At 43.9% G+C, this 11779-nt stretch overlaps 1 long non-coding RNA gene across 1 annotated transcript; it reads right to left on the bottom strand.

The window, feature by feature from the left end:
• Positions 1–1459: 1459 nt before the first annotated feature.
• On the bottom strand, positions 1460–2547 carry LOC120928526. Its single transcript, XR_005747203.1, has 3 exons — positions 2132–2547; positions 1941–2003; positions 1460–1782 (listed from the first exon to the last, which is right to left on the bottom strand). It is a non-coding gene; the product is annotated as an uncharacterized LOC120928526 (long non-coding RNA).
• Between the last annotated feature and the right edge of the window lie 9232 nt (positions 2548–11779).

Genomic DNA, 11779 nt, shown 5'->3' with positions numbered 1-11779 from the left:
CCAGGCCCCCTTTTTGCGATTCGGCACTTTGTTGCTTTAACTGACAATTGTGCGGTCGTGCGACGTGGCTCCCAAACAAAATTGGCGTCCTTTTTTCCCCACAAATAGAGCTTTCTTTTGGTGGTATTTGATCACCTCTGTGGTTTTTATTTTTTGCGCTATAAACAAAAATAACAGTGACAATTTTGAAAAAAAATTCAATATTTTTTACTTTTTGCTGTAATAAATATCCCCCCAAAAATATATATAAAAATGTTTTTCCTCAGTTTATGCCGATATGTATTCTTCTACACATTTTTGGTAAAAAAAAAATCGCAATAAGCGTTTATTGATCGGTTTGCGCAAAAGTTATAGGGCCAGATTCACAAAGGACTTACGACAACGTATCTCCACGTACGCCGTCGTAAGTCCGAATGTGAGTCGTCGTATATATGCGCCTGATTCTTAGAATCAGTTACGCATAAATTTGGCCAAGATACGAGCGGCGTAAGTCTCCTACGCCGTCGTATCTTTGGTGCATATTTACGCTGGCCGCTTCCGTAGATTTATGCGCTGAATAGGTAAATTAGGTAGATACGCCGATTCACAAACGTATTTGCGCCCGCTACGCCGTTTACGTTAGGCTTACGTCCGGCGTAAATTTACCCCTGCTATATGAGGCGCAGCCAATGCAAAGTATGGACGTCGGACAAGCGTATCTTTTTACGTTGTTTAGGTAAGTCGTACGTGAATGGGGCTGTGTGTAGGTTACGTTCACATAACAGGCATTGAGCCGGCGTATCTTAGGGAGTAAATTCGACGTGATACTGAGCATGCGTGCGCATGCGCCGTACGATCGCCACTTCATTTACATGGGGTCACGGCTAATTTCCATACAACACACCCACCTCTTCCACATTTGAATTACGCGGGCTTACGCCGGCCCATTTACACTACGCCGCCGCAACTTATGGAGCAAGTGCTTTGTGAATACTGCACTTGCCTGTCTAAGTTGTGGTGGCGTAGCGTAAATAGGATACGCTACGCCCGCACAAAAATACGCTCTCCTACGAGAATCTGGCCCCTAGCGTCTACAAAATAGGGGATAGTTTATGGCATTTTTATTAATAATTCTTTTTTACTAGTAATGGCGGCGATCAGCGATTTTTATCATGACTGCGACATTATGGCGGACACCTTTGACAACATTTTGGGACCAATGTCATTTTTACAGCGATCAGCGCTATAAAAAATGCACTTATTATTGTGAAAATGACACTGGCAGTGAAGGGGTTAACCTGTAGGGGGCCGCTGAAGAGGTTAAGTGTGCCCTAAGGGAGTGATTCTTACTGTGTGGGGGCGTGGCTTGGCGTGTGATGTCACTGATCATCGTTCCCTATGACAGGGAACAGACGATCAGTGACACTCTCACTAGGAACATTTATCGTTATAAAAATAAAGTTTAATTACAAAGTAGTACGTATACAAATAAATTTCTTATTAAAAAATGTTATCAAAAAAGAGAACATAGATACATATTTGAGCAATAAAACGTCTCGCCGACGCGTTTCGCCTTGCGGCTTCTTCTGGACGAGTTGTATGGTTTTATAACATGGAAGTATTGCTACTTGTATGTGTCTGAAAGAGAATTATACATTTATAACATACAGATAACATAAAGACATAATCTAATAAAATATTGAGAGTCAGCATGCAATGAAGCCAAATATAGTACCAATTGAGTTGGTGGTCATCCGCATCCATCACACATCATTGGGGTAGTGCCAAAAATAAGTGCGTTAGCTGTTAAAACAAAGAAAAATAACCAAAAACAGAAAAGCAGTGTATATCTCAGTGTATATATAAATATATATACAGACGTTATGCGCGTATATGCGTGCATGTTAGTACGCCTGAGCAAACAAAAGGGAAGGGGGGAGGGGGGCCAATGAAAGACCTACCCGGGTAACAAGGAGAAAGAAACGATCTCCTGATGGTATGGGAAGCCACAGTACTATTAGATTCTGAGAGAAGAAAGGGGGGCAAGTAAATATATCTGTGCATATACTGGAACACAATGAACATGTAAAGATAGTAGCCAAAAAGTTGTAAAGAAATCATCAAATATAATTATAAACAATGGCTAGGTTACCTCAAGGGTAGTATAAAAGGCAACAACCGGGACCAGCAAGGCAGAAAACAGGTGGAAAAGACCTTGAGGGAAAATAGATTCCGTCGCTAGGTGACCCCACTGTACTGTCCACAATAAAGGGCAGATCAGAAGGCTTTAGAGACCTGTGTATAAAATAGCCATAGTAACCAGTATGCACAGCGGATAAAAATAGCAAGTAAGCGGAGATCAGAATAAAGTTTTACCTTGAAGCCTACGAAGTAGTGTGTGTCCCGGGGAGGTAGCAGCCTGTGCTCCACGCCGAGAGGACGGCTGGAGCACACTTAAATAGGCATACTGACGTGGGCGTGTCGCGTCGAAAAGACGCGATGACGTCATCGTCATCGCGCCAGAAGCTGCGGCGCATAGATGTAAAAAGATCAGCTGGAGCTGGGTGGGCTCCAACCAATGAGCGTCTCTGTGTTGGTGCTGACGTGTGCGGCCATGTTTCCCTAGCCCAACGATACACATCAGTTGGGCATGAATGTAGGCGGGGCAGCAGCGCTGCGGCATATAAACATAGAGAGATCAGCCGAGGCTGAATGGGCTCTAACCAATGGACGTCTCTGTGTCAATGCTGACGTAAGCGGCCATGTCTGCCTATCACAGCGATACCCATCAGTTGGGCGTGACTGTAGACGGGGCGGCATCGATCAGAATCATGGTCATGCCGACCCCCAGGCTAGAATAAAAGTAAAGAAAAGGCCGCATCAACAAAACAGCGTGGACAGGAAAATAGATCGAGACAAGGATATAGGAAATTGGTAGTAGTTAAATGGCCCAATAGTGAAGGTCAATCACATCAAAGCAAAAGAGCCTCGGCAGGGGTACCCCATTTATAAGAGCTCAAGCAGTCAAAATGATGCAGTATAATTAATTGACCACAAGGTGGCAGATATTAGACAGGACAAAAAGGGCCTGTAACAACCGAGACTGGTAACCATACAGGATTCAACTGCATGCTGACAGTCAATAGGTCTAAAAACGAAATTTATTCAAATATTGCAAAAAATAAAATAAATATTATCACATTCTATCAAATTCCCTGATCGAAAATATTTGGAATTGAGTTGTGTTGTCTCACATTTATATCTTATACATATATATACATACATATTGGTTTTCAGAAAAAAGTTTATACAAACAGATTTTAAAAAAATAAAATAAAGAGCAAAAAATATATATCGAATAATTTATCTTATATTATTTTAATTCACTTATGTGTGGATATCCATCTATTCATATATCCATATAACCGTATCCATATATTTTAAAGGGTCAAGTATGGATACAGGACCCTATTCCTTGTTCTCCTAAATACATAGATACATTTCTAGAATGGAGTAGAAATGACATGTTTCAGCAATGGATCTATCAACAGGGCAATGTTTAGGGAGGACATGTTGAGGGGCTCAAAAGATTGGTCACCTACCAGAGATTGGCAAGGTGGTAATTAGTGGTACAAAATATGGTTAGGTATTCAGAAAGGATTTGAAACTTAGGGTGTCGTTAAGGCCTGGAAACTGGTTGGCGCGTAACTTGTGAATCCAACGAGTTTCGCATTGTAAAACACGTTGGTCAAAGTTCCCCCCTCGTGGATCCTCGTATATACTCTCCAAAGCTGTAAATTTGAACACATTAGGTTCATATTTATGCCCAAATGCTATGTGATGGCCCATAGTGGTGTTCAATAGGCCATTGGTCGCATAATAGGTGTGGTCTTTAATCCGTTTCCAAAAGGGTCTTATCGTTTTACCAACGTAAAAACAGCCACATTTGCATAGGATTAAATAGACCACTCCTTTTGTTTGGCACGTAATGTGTTGCCTGATTTTGTGTTTTTGTCCATTTGGTAGTAGGACATCAGTCCCCACAATAAGATACATACAAAAGTTACATTCCCCACACCTATAAAGACCTGGCATCTCACGTTTTTTATCGCTGGATCTGATGTAATTACTAGTGACCAAATGGTCACGAATGGATCTAGCCCGTCTGAAAGTGATTTCAGGCTTTGGCCCAATGTATTTTGTTAGTATTTGGTCAGACGTTAGTAGGTGCCAGTGTTTCTGTATTATTTCACGTATTTCTACGTGTTGATTAGAGTATGTTGTAATTACTCTAGTAGTATTACGGTCGGTTGGTTTCTGTCTACGTAGCAGAAGATCACCTCTTAGTTTACCATTAGCTTTAGCAAATGCTCGTTTCAAGCATTTTTTGCTGTATCCCCTTACTCTTAGTCTAGTATATAAGAGGTCTGCCTCAGATTTAAATTTTTGGTTATCTGAGCAATTCCGTCTGAGACGTAGATATTGTCCAAACGGAATGCTCTGGACTAGAGACTTCGGGTGAGCACTGCTGGCGTGGAGGATGGTGTTACCAGCCGTAGGCTTCCGGTATAGAGATGTGCTTACATTGCCATCTTCTGAGATATAGATGGCCTAGTTTGGTCATGAAGATGTTGAGGCCTTCTGATGATCATCAGAAGGCCTCAACATCTTCATGACCAAACTAGGCCAAAATGATTACAACTTGAAGTTCACAATGAACTCAAGTACAACCGAACTGGCCTTCTTAGATATAACCATCTATATCTCAGAAGATGGCAATGTAAGCACATCTCTATACCGGAAGCCTACGGCTGGTAACACCATCCTCCACGCCAGCAGTGCTCACCCGAAGTCTCTAGTCCAGAGCATTCCGTTTGGACAATATCTACGTCTCAGACGGAATTGCTCAGATAACCAAAAATTTAAATCTGAGGCAGACCTCTTATATACTAGACTAAGAGTAAGGGGATACAGCAAAAAATGCTTGAAACGAGCATTTGCTAAAGCTAATGGTAAACTAAGAGGTGATCTTCTGCTACGTAGACAGAAACCAACCGACCGTAATACTACTAGAGTAATTACAACATACTCTAATCAACACGTAGAAATACGTGAAATAATACAGAAACACTGGCACCTACTAACGTCTGACCAAATACTAACAAAATACATTGGGCCAAAGCCTGAAATCACTTTCAGACGGGCTAGATCCATTCGTGACCATTTGGTCACTAGTAATTACATCAGATCCAGCGATAAAAAACGTGAGATGCCAGGTCTTTATAGGTGTGGGGAATGTAACTTTTGTATGTATCTTATTGTGGGGACTGATGTCCTACTACCAAATGGACAAAAACACAAAATCAGGCAACACATTACGTGCCAAACAAAAGGAGTGGTCTATTTAATCCTATGCAAATGTGGCTGTTTTTACGTTGGTAAAACGATAAGACCCTTTTGGAAACGGATTAAAGACCACACCTATTATGCGACCAATGGCCTATTGAACACCACTATGGGCCATCACATAGCATTTGGGCATAAATATGAACCTAATGTGTTCAAATTTACAGCTTTGGAGAGTATATACGAGGATCCACGAGGGGGGAACTTTGACCAACGTGTTTTACAATGCGAAACTCGTTGGATTCACAAGTTACGCGCCAACCAGTTTCCAGGCCTTAACGACACCCTAAGTTTCAAATCCTTTCTGAATACCTAACCATATTTTGTACCACTAATTACCACCTTGCCAATCTCTGGTAGGTGACCAATCTTTTGAGCCCCTCAACATGTCCTCCCTAAACATTGCCCTGTTGATAGATCCATTGCTGAAACATGTCATTTCTACTCCATTCTAGAAATGTATCTATGTATTTAGGAGAACAAGGAATAGGGTCCTGTATCCATACTTGACCCTTTAAAATATATGGATACGGTTATATGGATATATGAATAGATGGATATCCACACATAAGTGAATTAAAATAATATAAGAGAAATTATTCGATATATATTTTTTGCTCTTTATTTTATTTTTTTAAAATCTGTTTGTATAAACTTTTTTCTGAAAACCAATATGTATGTATATATATGTATAAGATATAAATGTGAGACAACACAACTCAATTCCAAATATTTTCGATCAGGGAATTTGATAGAATGTGATAATATTTATTTTATTTTTTGCAATATTTGAATAAATTTCGTTTTTAGACCTATTGACTGTCAGCATGCAGTTGAATCCTGTATGGTTACCAGTCTCGGTTGTTACAGGCCCTTTTTGTCCTGTCTAATATCTGCCACCTTGTGGTCAATTAATTATACTGCATCATTTTGACTGCTTGAGCTCTTATAAATGGGGTACCCCTGCCGAGGCTCTTTTGCTTTGATGTGATTGACCTTCACTATTGGGCCATTTAACTACTACCAATTTCCTATATCCTTGTCTCGATCTATTTTCCTGTCCACGCTGTTTTGTTGATGCGGCCTTTTCTTTACTTTTATTCTAGCCTGGGGGTCGGCATGACCATGATTCTGATCGATGCCGCCCCGTCTACAGTCACGCCCAACTGATGGGTATCGCTGTGATAGGCAGACATGGCCGCTTACGTCAGCATTGACACAGAGACGTCCATTGGTTAGAGCCCATTCAGCCTCGGCTGATCTCTCTATGTTTATATGCCGCAGCGCTGCTGCCCCGCCTACATTCATGCCCAACTGATGTGTATCGTTGGGCTAGGGAAACATGGCCGCACACGTCAGCACCAACACAGAGACGCTCATTGGTTGGAGCCCACCCAGCTCCAGCTGATCTTTTTACATCTATGCGCCGCAGCTTCTGGCGCGATGACGATGACGTCATCGCGTCTTTTCGACGCGACACGCCCACGTCAGTATGCCTATTTAAGTGTGCTCCAGCCGTCCTCTCGGCGTGGAGCACAGGCTGCTACCTCCCCGGGACACACACTACTTCGTAGGCTTCAAGGTAAAACTTTATTCTGATCTCCGCTTACTTGCTATTTTTATCCGCTGTGCATACTGGTTACTATGGCTATTTTATACACAGGTCTCTAAAGCCTTCTGATCTGCCCTTTATTGTGGACAGTACAGTGGGGTCACCTAGCGACGGAATCTATTTTCCCTCAAGGTCTTTTCCACCTGTTTTCTGCCTTGCTGGTCCCGGTTGTTGCCTTTTATACTACCCTTGAGGTAACCTAGCCATTGTTTATAATTATATTTGATGATTTCTTTACAACTTTTTGGCTACTATCTTTACATGTTCATTGTGTTCCAGTATATGCACAGATATATTTACTTGCCCCCCTTTCTTCTCTCAGAATCTAATAGTACTGTGGCTTCCCATACCATCAGGAGATCGTTTCTTTCTCCTTGTTACCCGGGTAGGTCTTTCATTGGCCCCCCTCCCCCCTTCCCTTTTGTTTGCTCAGGCGTACTAACATGCACGCATATACGCGCATAACGTCTGTATATATATTTATATATACACTGAGATATACACTGCTTTTCTGTTTTTGGTTATTTTTCTTTGTTTTAACAGCTAACGCACTTATTTCTGGCACTACCCCAATGATGTGTGATGGATGCGGATGACCACCAACTCAATTGGTACTATATTTGGCTTCATTGCATGCTGACTCTCAATATTTTATTAGATTATGTCTTTATGTTATCTGTATGTTATAAATGTATAATTCTCTTTCAGACACATACAAGTAGCAATACTTCCATGTTATAAAACCATACAACTCGTCCAGAAGAAGCCGCAAGGCGAAACGCGTCGGCGAGACGTTTTATTGCTCAAATATGTATCTATGTTCTCTTTTTTGATAACATTTTTTAATAAGAAATTTATTTGTATACGTACTACTTTGTAATTAAACTTTATTTTTATAACGATAAATGTCCCTGTTATTGCCCTCTAAAGTCCGCCATGTCGCTACCCAGTGTAGCACAACTTTTCTTTTTTTGAACCAATATTTCGGATGTGGGCCAATGTGAGTGCCTTATTGTTATTCCCCTTCCCTATTTTTTTGAACTCTCACTAGGAAGAACGGGAAGAGGTTTGTTTACATTTACCTCTCCCCATTCTTCAGCTCTGTGACCCAATCGCGGGACACCGGCGGTGATTTGGTCCGTGCGTCCCGCGGTCACAGAGCTCAGGACTGGGTTGTGAGCGCGCCGCCGTGTACGTGCTTATGGTGGTCTTTAACCACTTCCCGACCGCCTCATGTACATATACGTCGGCAGAATGGCACGGACAGGCACATCAACGTACCTGTACGTACCTGCCTAGACGTGGGTCGGGGGTCCGATCGGGACCCCCCCCGGTACTTGCGGCGGTCGGGTTCCCTCGGGGAGCGATCCGGGACGACAGCGCGGCTATTCGTTTATAGCCACTCCGTCGCGATCGCTCCCCGGAGCTGAAGAACGGGGAGAGCCTGTTACGGAACCATGAACCAGACGTACAACAAGAGATAAGTGAAAATAAGAAGGCTTTATTGAAAATCAAGCTGTAAAGCAAAAGTCCAAACGGATGGTGAAACCGAAGCAGAGTCTTGCGAAGCCAGAGGTCAGGAACCAGAAGGGTAGTCAGACGAAGCCAGGATCAGGAACCAGCAGGGAAGTCAGACGAAGCCAGGATCAGGAACCAGCAGGGAAGTCAGACGAAGCCAGGATCGGAACCAGAAGCAGCAGCAGTCTTAGAAGCATGTGAACACAGGAGGACCAAGCAAGGAACTGAAGCCACAGACTCCTATATATATGAGCCAGGCATCCAGCTCCTCCCAGTGGGAAGGAGGAGCCGCAGGGTGGGAGGCTACAAGAGACCCAGAAACCAAGATGGCCGCCAGCACATGTCAAACGAAGGAGACAGGAGAGAGGTAAGACCATGACAGTACCTCCCCCTCAAGGGCCCCTCCTCCGCGGTGCAAAAAACGGTTTCTGAGGGAAGCGTGCGTGGAAGGCTCGGAGCAAGGCAGGAGCATGGACATCTGCGGAGGGAACCCAGGAACGCTCCTCTGGACCATAACCACGCCAGTGGACCAAAAACTGCACCCGACCGCGGACCAGGCGTGAGTCCAGGATATTGCTCACCTCATACTCCTCATGATTGCCCACTTGGACCGGACGAGGCCGAGGAACCGAGGAAGTGAAGCGATTGCACACCAGTGGCTTCAACAGGGAGACATGAAACACGTTGGAGATCCGCATGCCAGGAGGAAGCGCAAGGGCATAGGCTACCGGGTTTACCCTGCGAAGCACTCGGAAGGGACCAACAAAGCGAGGAGCCAGCTTGGGAGTGGGCACTCGAAGGTTGAGGTTGCGAGTGGACAACCATACACGGTCTCCGACCTGGTAGGAAGGAGCAGGCGCTCGTCTGCGATCAGCCTGGAGTTTCTGGCGCTGCGCAGAGACCTCAAGGGACTTCTGGATCTGTACCCAAGAGGCGCGTAGGACGGAAAGGTGATCCTCCACAGCCGGAATATCCTGGGGAGAGAATGGCTCCGGTAACACGGCAGGTTGGAACCCATAATTGGCCATGAAGGGAGACGTCCCAGAGGAAGAGTTCACCGCCGTGTTCCTGGCAAACTCAGCCCAAGGCAGGAGGTCAACCCAATTGTCCTGGTGATCGGAGACATAGCAACGAAGGAATTGCTCCAAGGCCTGATTGGATCGTTCTGCGGCCCCATTGGACTGAGGGTGGTAGGACGAAGGAGACAGGAGAGAGGTAAGACCATGACAGTACCTCCCCCTCAAGGGCCCCTCCTCCGCGGTGCAAAAAACGGTTTCTGAGGGAAGCGTGCGTGGAAGGCTCGGAGCAAGGCAGGAGCATGGACATCTGCGGAGGGAACCCAGGAACGCTCCTCTGGACCATAACCACGCCAGTGGACCAAAAACTGCACCCGACCGCGGACCAGGCGTGAGTCCAGGATATTGCTCACCTCATACTCCTCATGATTGCCCACAGTGGCTTCAACAGGGAGACATGAAACACGTTGGAGATCACATGTCAAACGAAGGAGACAGGAGAGAGGTAAGACCATGACAGAGCCGTATGTAAACACGGCTTCCCCGTGCTTCACTGTGGCGGCATATCGATCGAGTGATCCCTTATATAAGGGAGACTCGATCGATGACGTCAGTCCTACAGCCACACCCCCCTAAAGTTGTAAACACACACAAAGTGAACACTAACTCCTACAGCGCCCCCTGTGGTTAACTCCCAAACTGCAACTGTAATTTTCACAATAAACAATGCAATTTAAATGCATTTTTTGCTGTGAAAATGACAGTGGTCCCAAAAATGTGTCAAAATTGTCCGAAGTGTCCGCCATAATGTCGCAGTCACGAAAAAAATCGCTGATCGCCGCCATTAGTAGTAAAAAAAAAAAATTAATAAAAATGCAATAAAACTATCCCCTATTTTGTAAACGCTATAAATTTTGCGCACACCAATCGATAAACGCTTATTGCGATTTTTTTTTTACCAAAAATAGGTAAATGAATAGGTATCGGCCTAAACTGAGAAAAAAATAGATATGTTTTTGGGAGATATTTCTTATAGCAAAAAGTAAAAAATATTGCATTTTTTTTCAAAATTGTCGCTCTATTTTTGTTTATAGCGCAAAAAATAAAAACCGCAGAGGTGATCAAATACCACCAAAAGAAAGCTCTGTTTGTGGGGAAAAAAGGACGCCAATTTTGTTTGTGAGCCACGTCGCACGACCGCGCAATTGTCTGTTAAAGCGACGCAGTGCCGAATTGTAAAAACCCCTTGGGTCATTTAGCTGCGTATTGGTCCGGTCCTTAAGTGGTTAATATTCTTGTACACATATAATTAGCGCTGCATTTTTCCTACTCGTTTTCGCTAGTGTAAAGTGGATTTGCCTTTTGTAAATAAACCCCATTGTCACCCAGCTTCTTTTCAGAAGACTTAGGCGTCTTCACTGTCTGTTCTTCTGATACTGATTGCTTATCTTATACTGCATTTATGTTTGTAAAAAGGGTGGTGACTTCAGTTCCCTCGTTTCTATATACCAACCCTCTGTTTTGTGAACTTTAGCCCGAATGGCTAACAGCAGACCTGTTTCTTTATAGAGTGTCACGCAATGTCACTCCCAACTGAAGCACAAACCTGTGACTTGTCAGCTTGATAATTGCTGCACCTACTCCCAGTAACAGGCAAGACTGGAGTATGACTACATGGATATATCCCGGCACTCAGCAGGCCTGAGTCACTTCACTTGGCAATAAAAAGAATTCGAATATCACATGCTCCTTGGCTCTGAAAAGCAAACAGCTGGAACTGCATGGGTTTTTTTTATTAGACATATTGGGCCAGATTCACAAAGAGATACGACGGTGTATTATCTACAGATACACCATCGTATCTCTGACTTACACTGGTCCTATCTATGCGCCTGATTCATAGAATCAGATACGCATAGATAGGGCTAAGATCCGACAGTGTTACAATGTGTTACACTGTCGGATCTTTTTTTCAATTTAAAAATGGCGCCGGGGGCGGTCCCGCTGTTTTACGAAAAATAATATGTAAATCAGCGATATACGCAAATTCACGAACGTACGCGGACCCGTCGCAGTGTTCTTACGTCGTTTCCGTAGCGGTTTTCCGTCGTATACTTACCCTTTCTTTTATCAGGCGCAGCCAATGTTAAGTATAGCCGACGTTCCCGCGTCTAATTTAAATCTTTTAACGTCGTTTGCGTAAGTCGTTCTCAAATACGGACGGACGTCGTTTACGTAAACGTCGCAA

Source organism: Rana temporaria, chromosome 2, assembly GCF_905171775.1.
Source record: "Rana temporaria chromosome 2, aRanTem1.1, whole genome shotgun sequence".
Lineage (NCBI taxonomy): Eukaryota > Metazoa > Chordata > Amphibia > Anura > Ranidae > Rana > Rana temporaria.
Note: the sequence above shows the minus strand (reverse complement) of the source record. Positions and strands in the feature narration are given on the sequence as shown.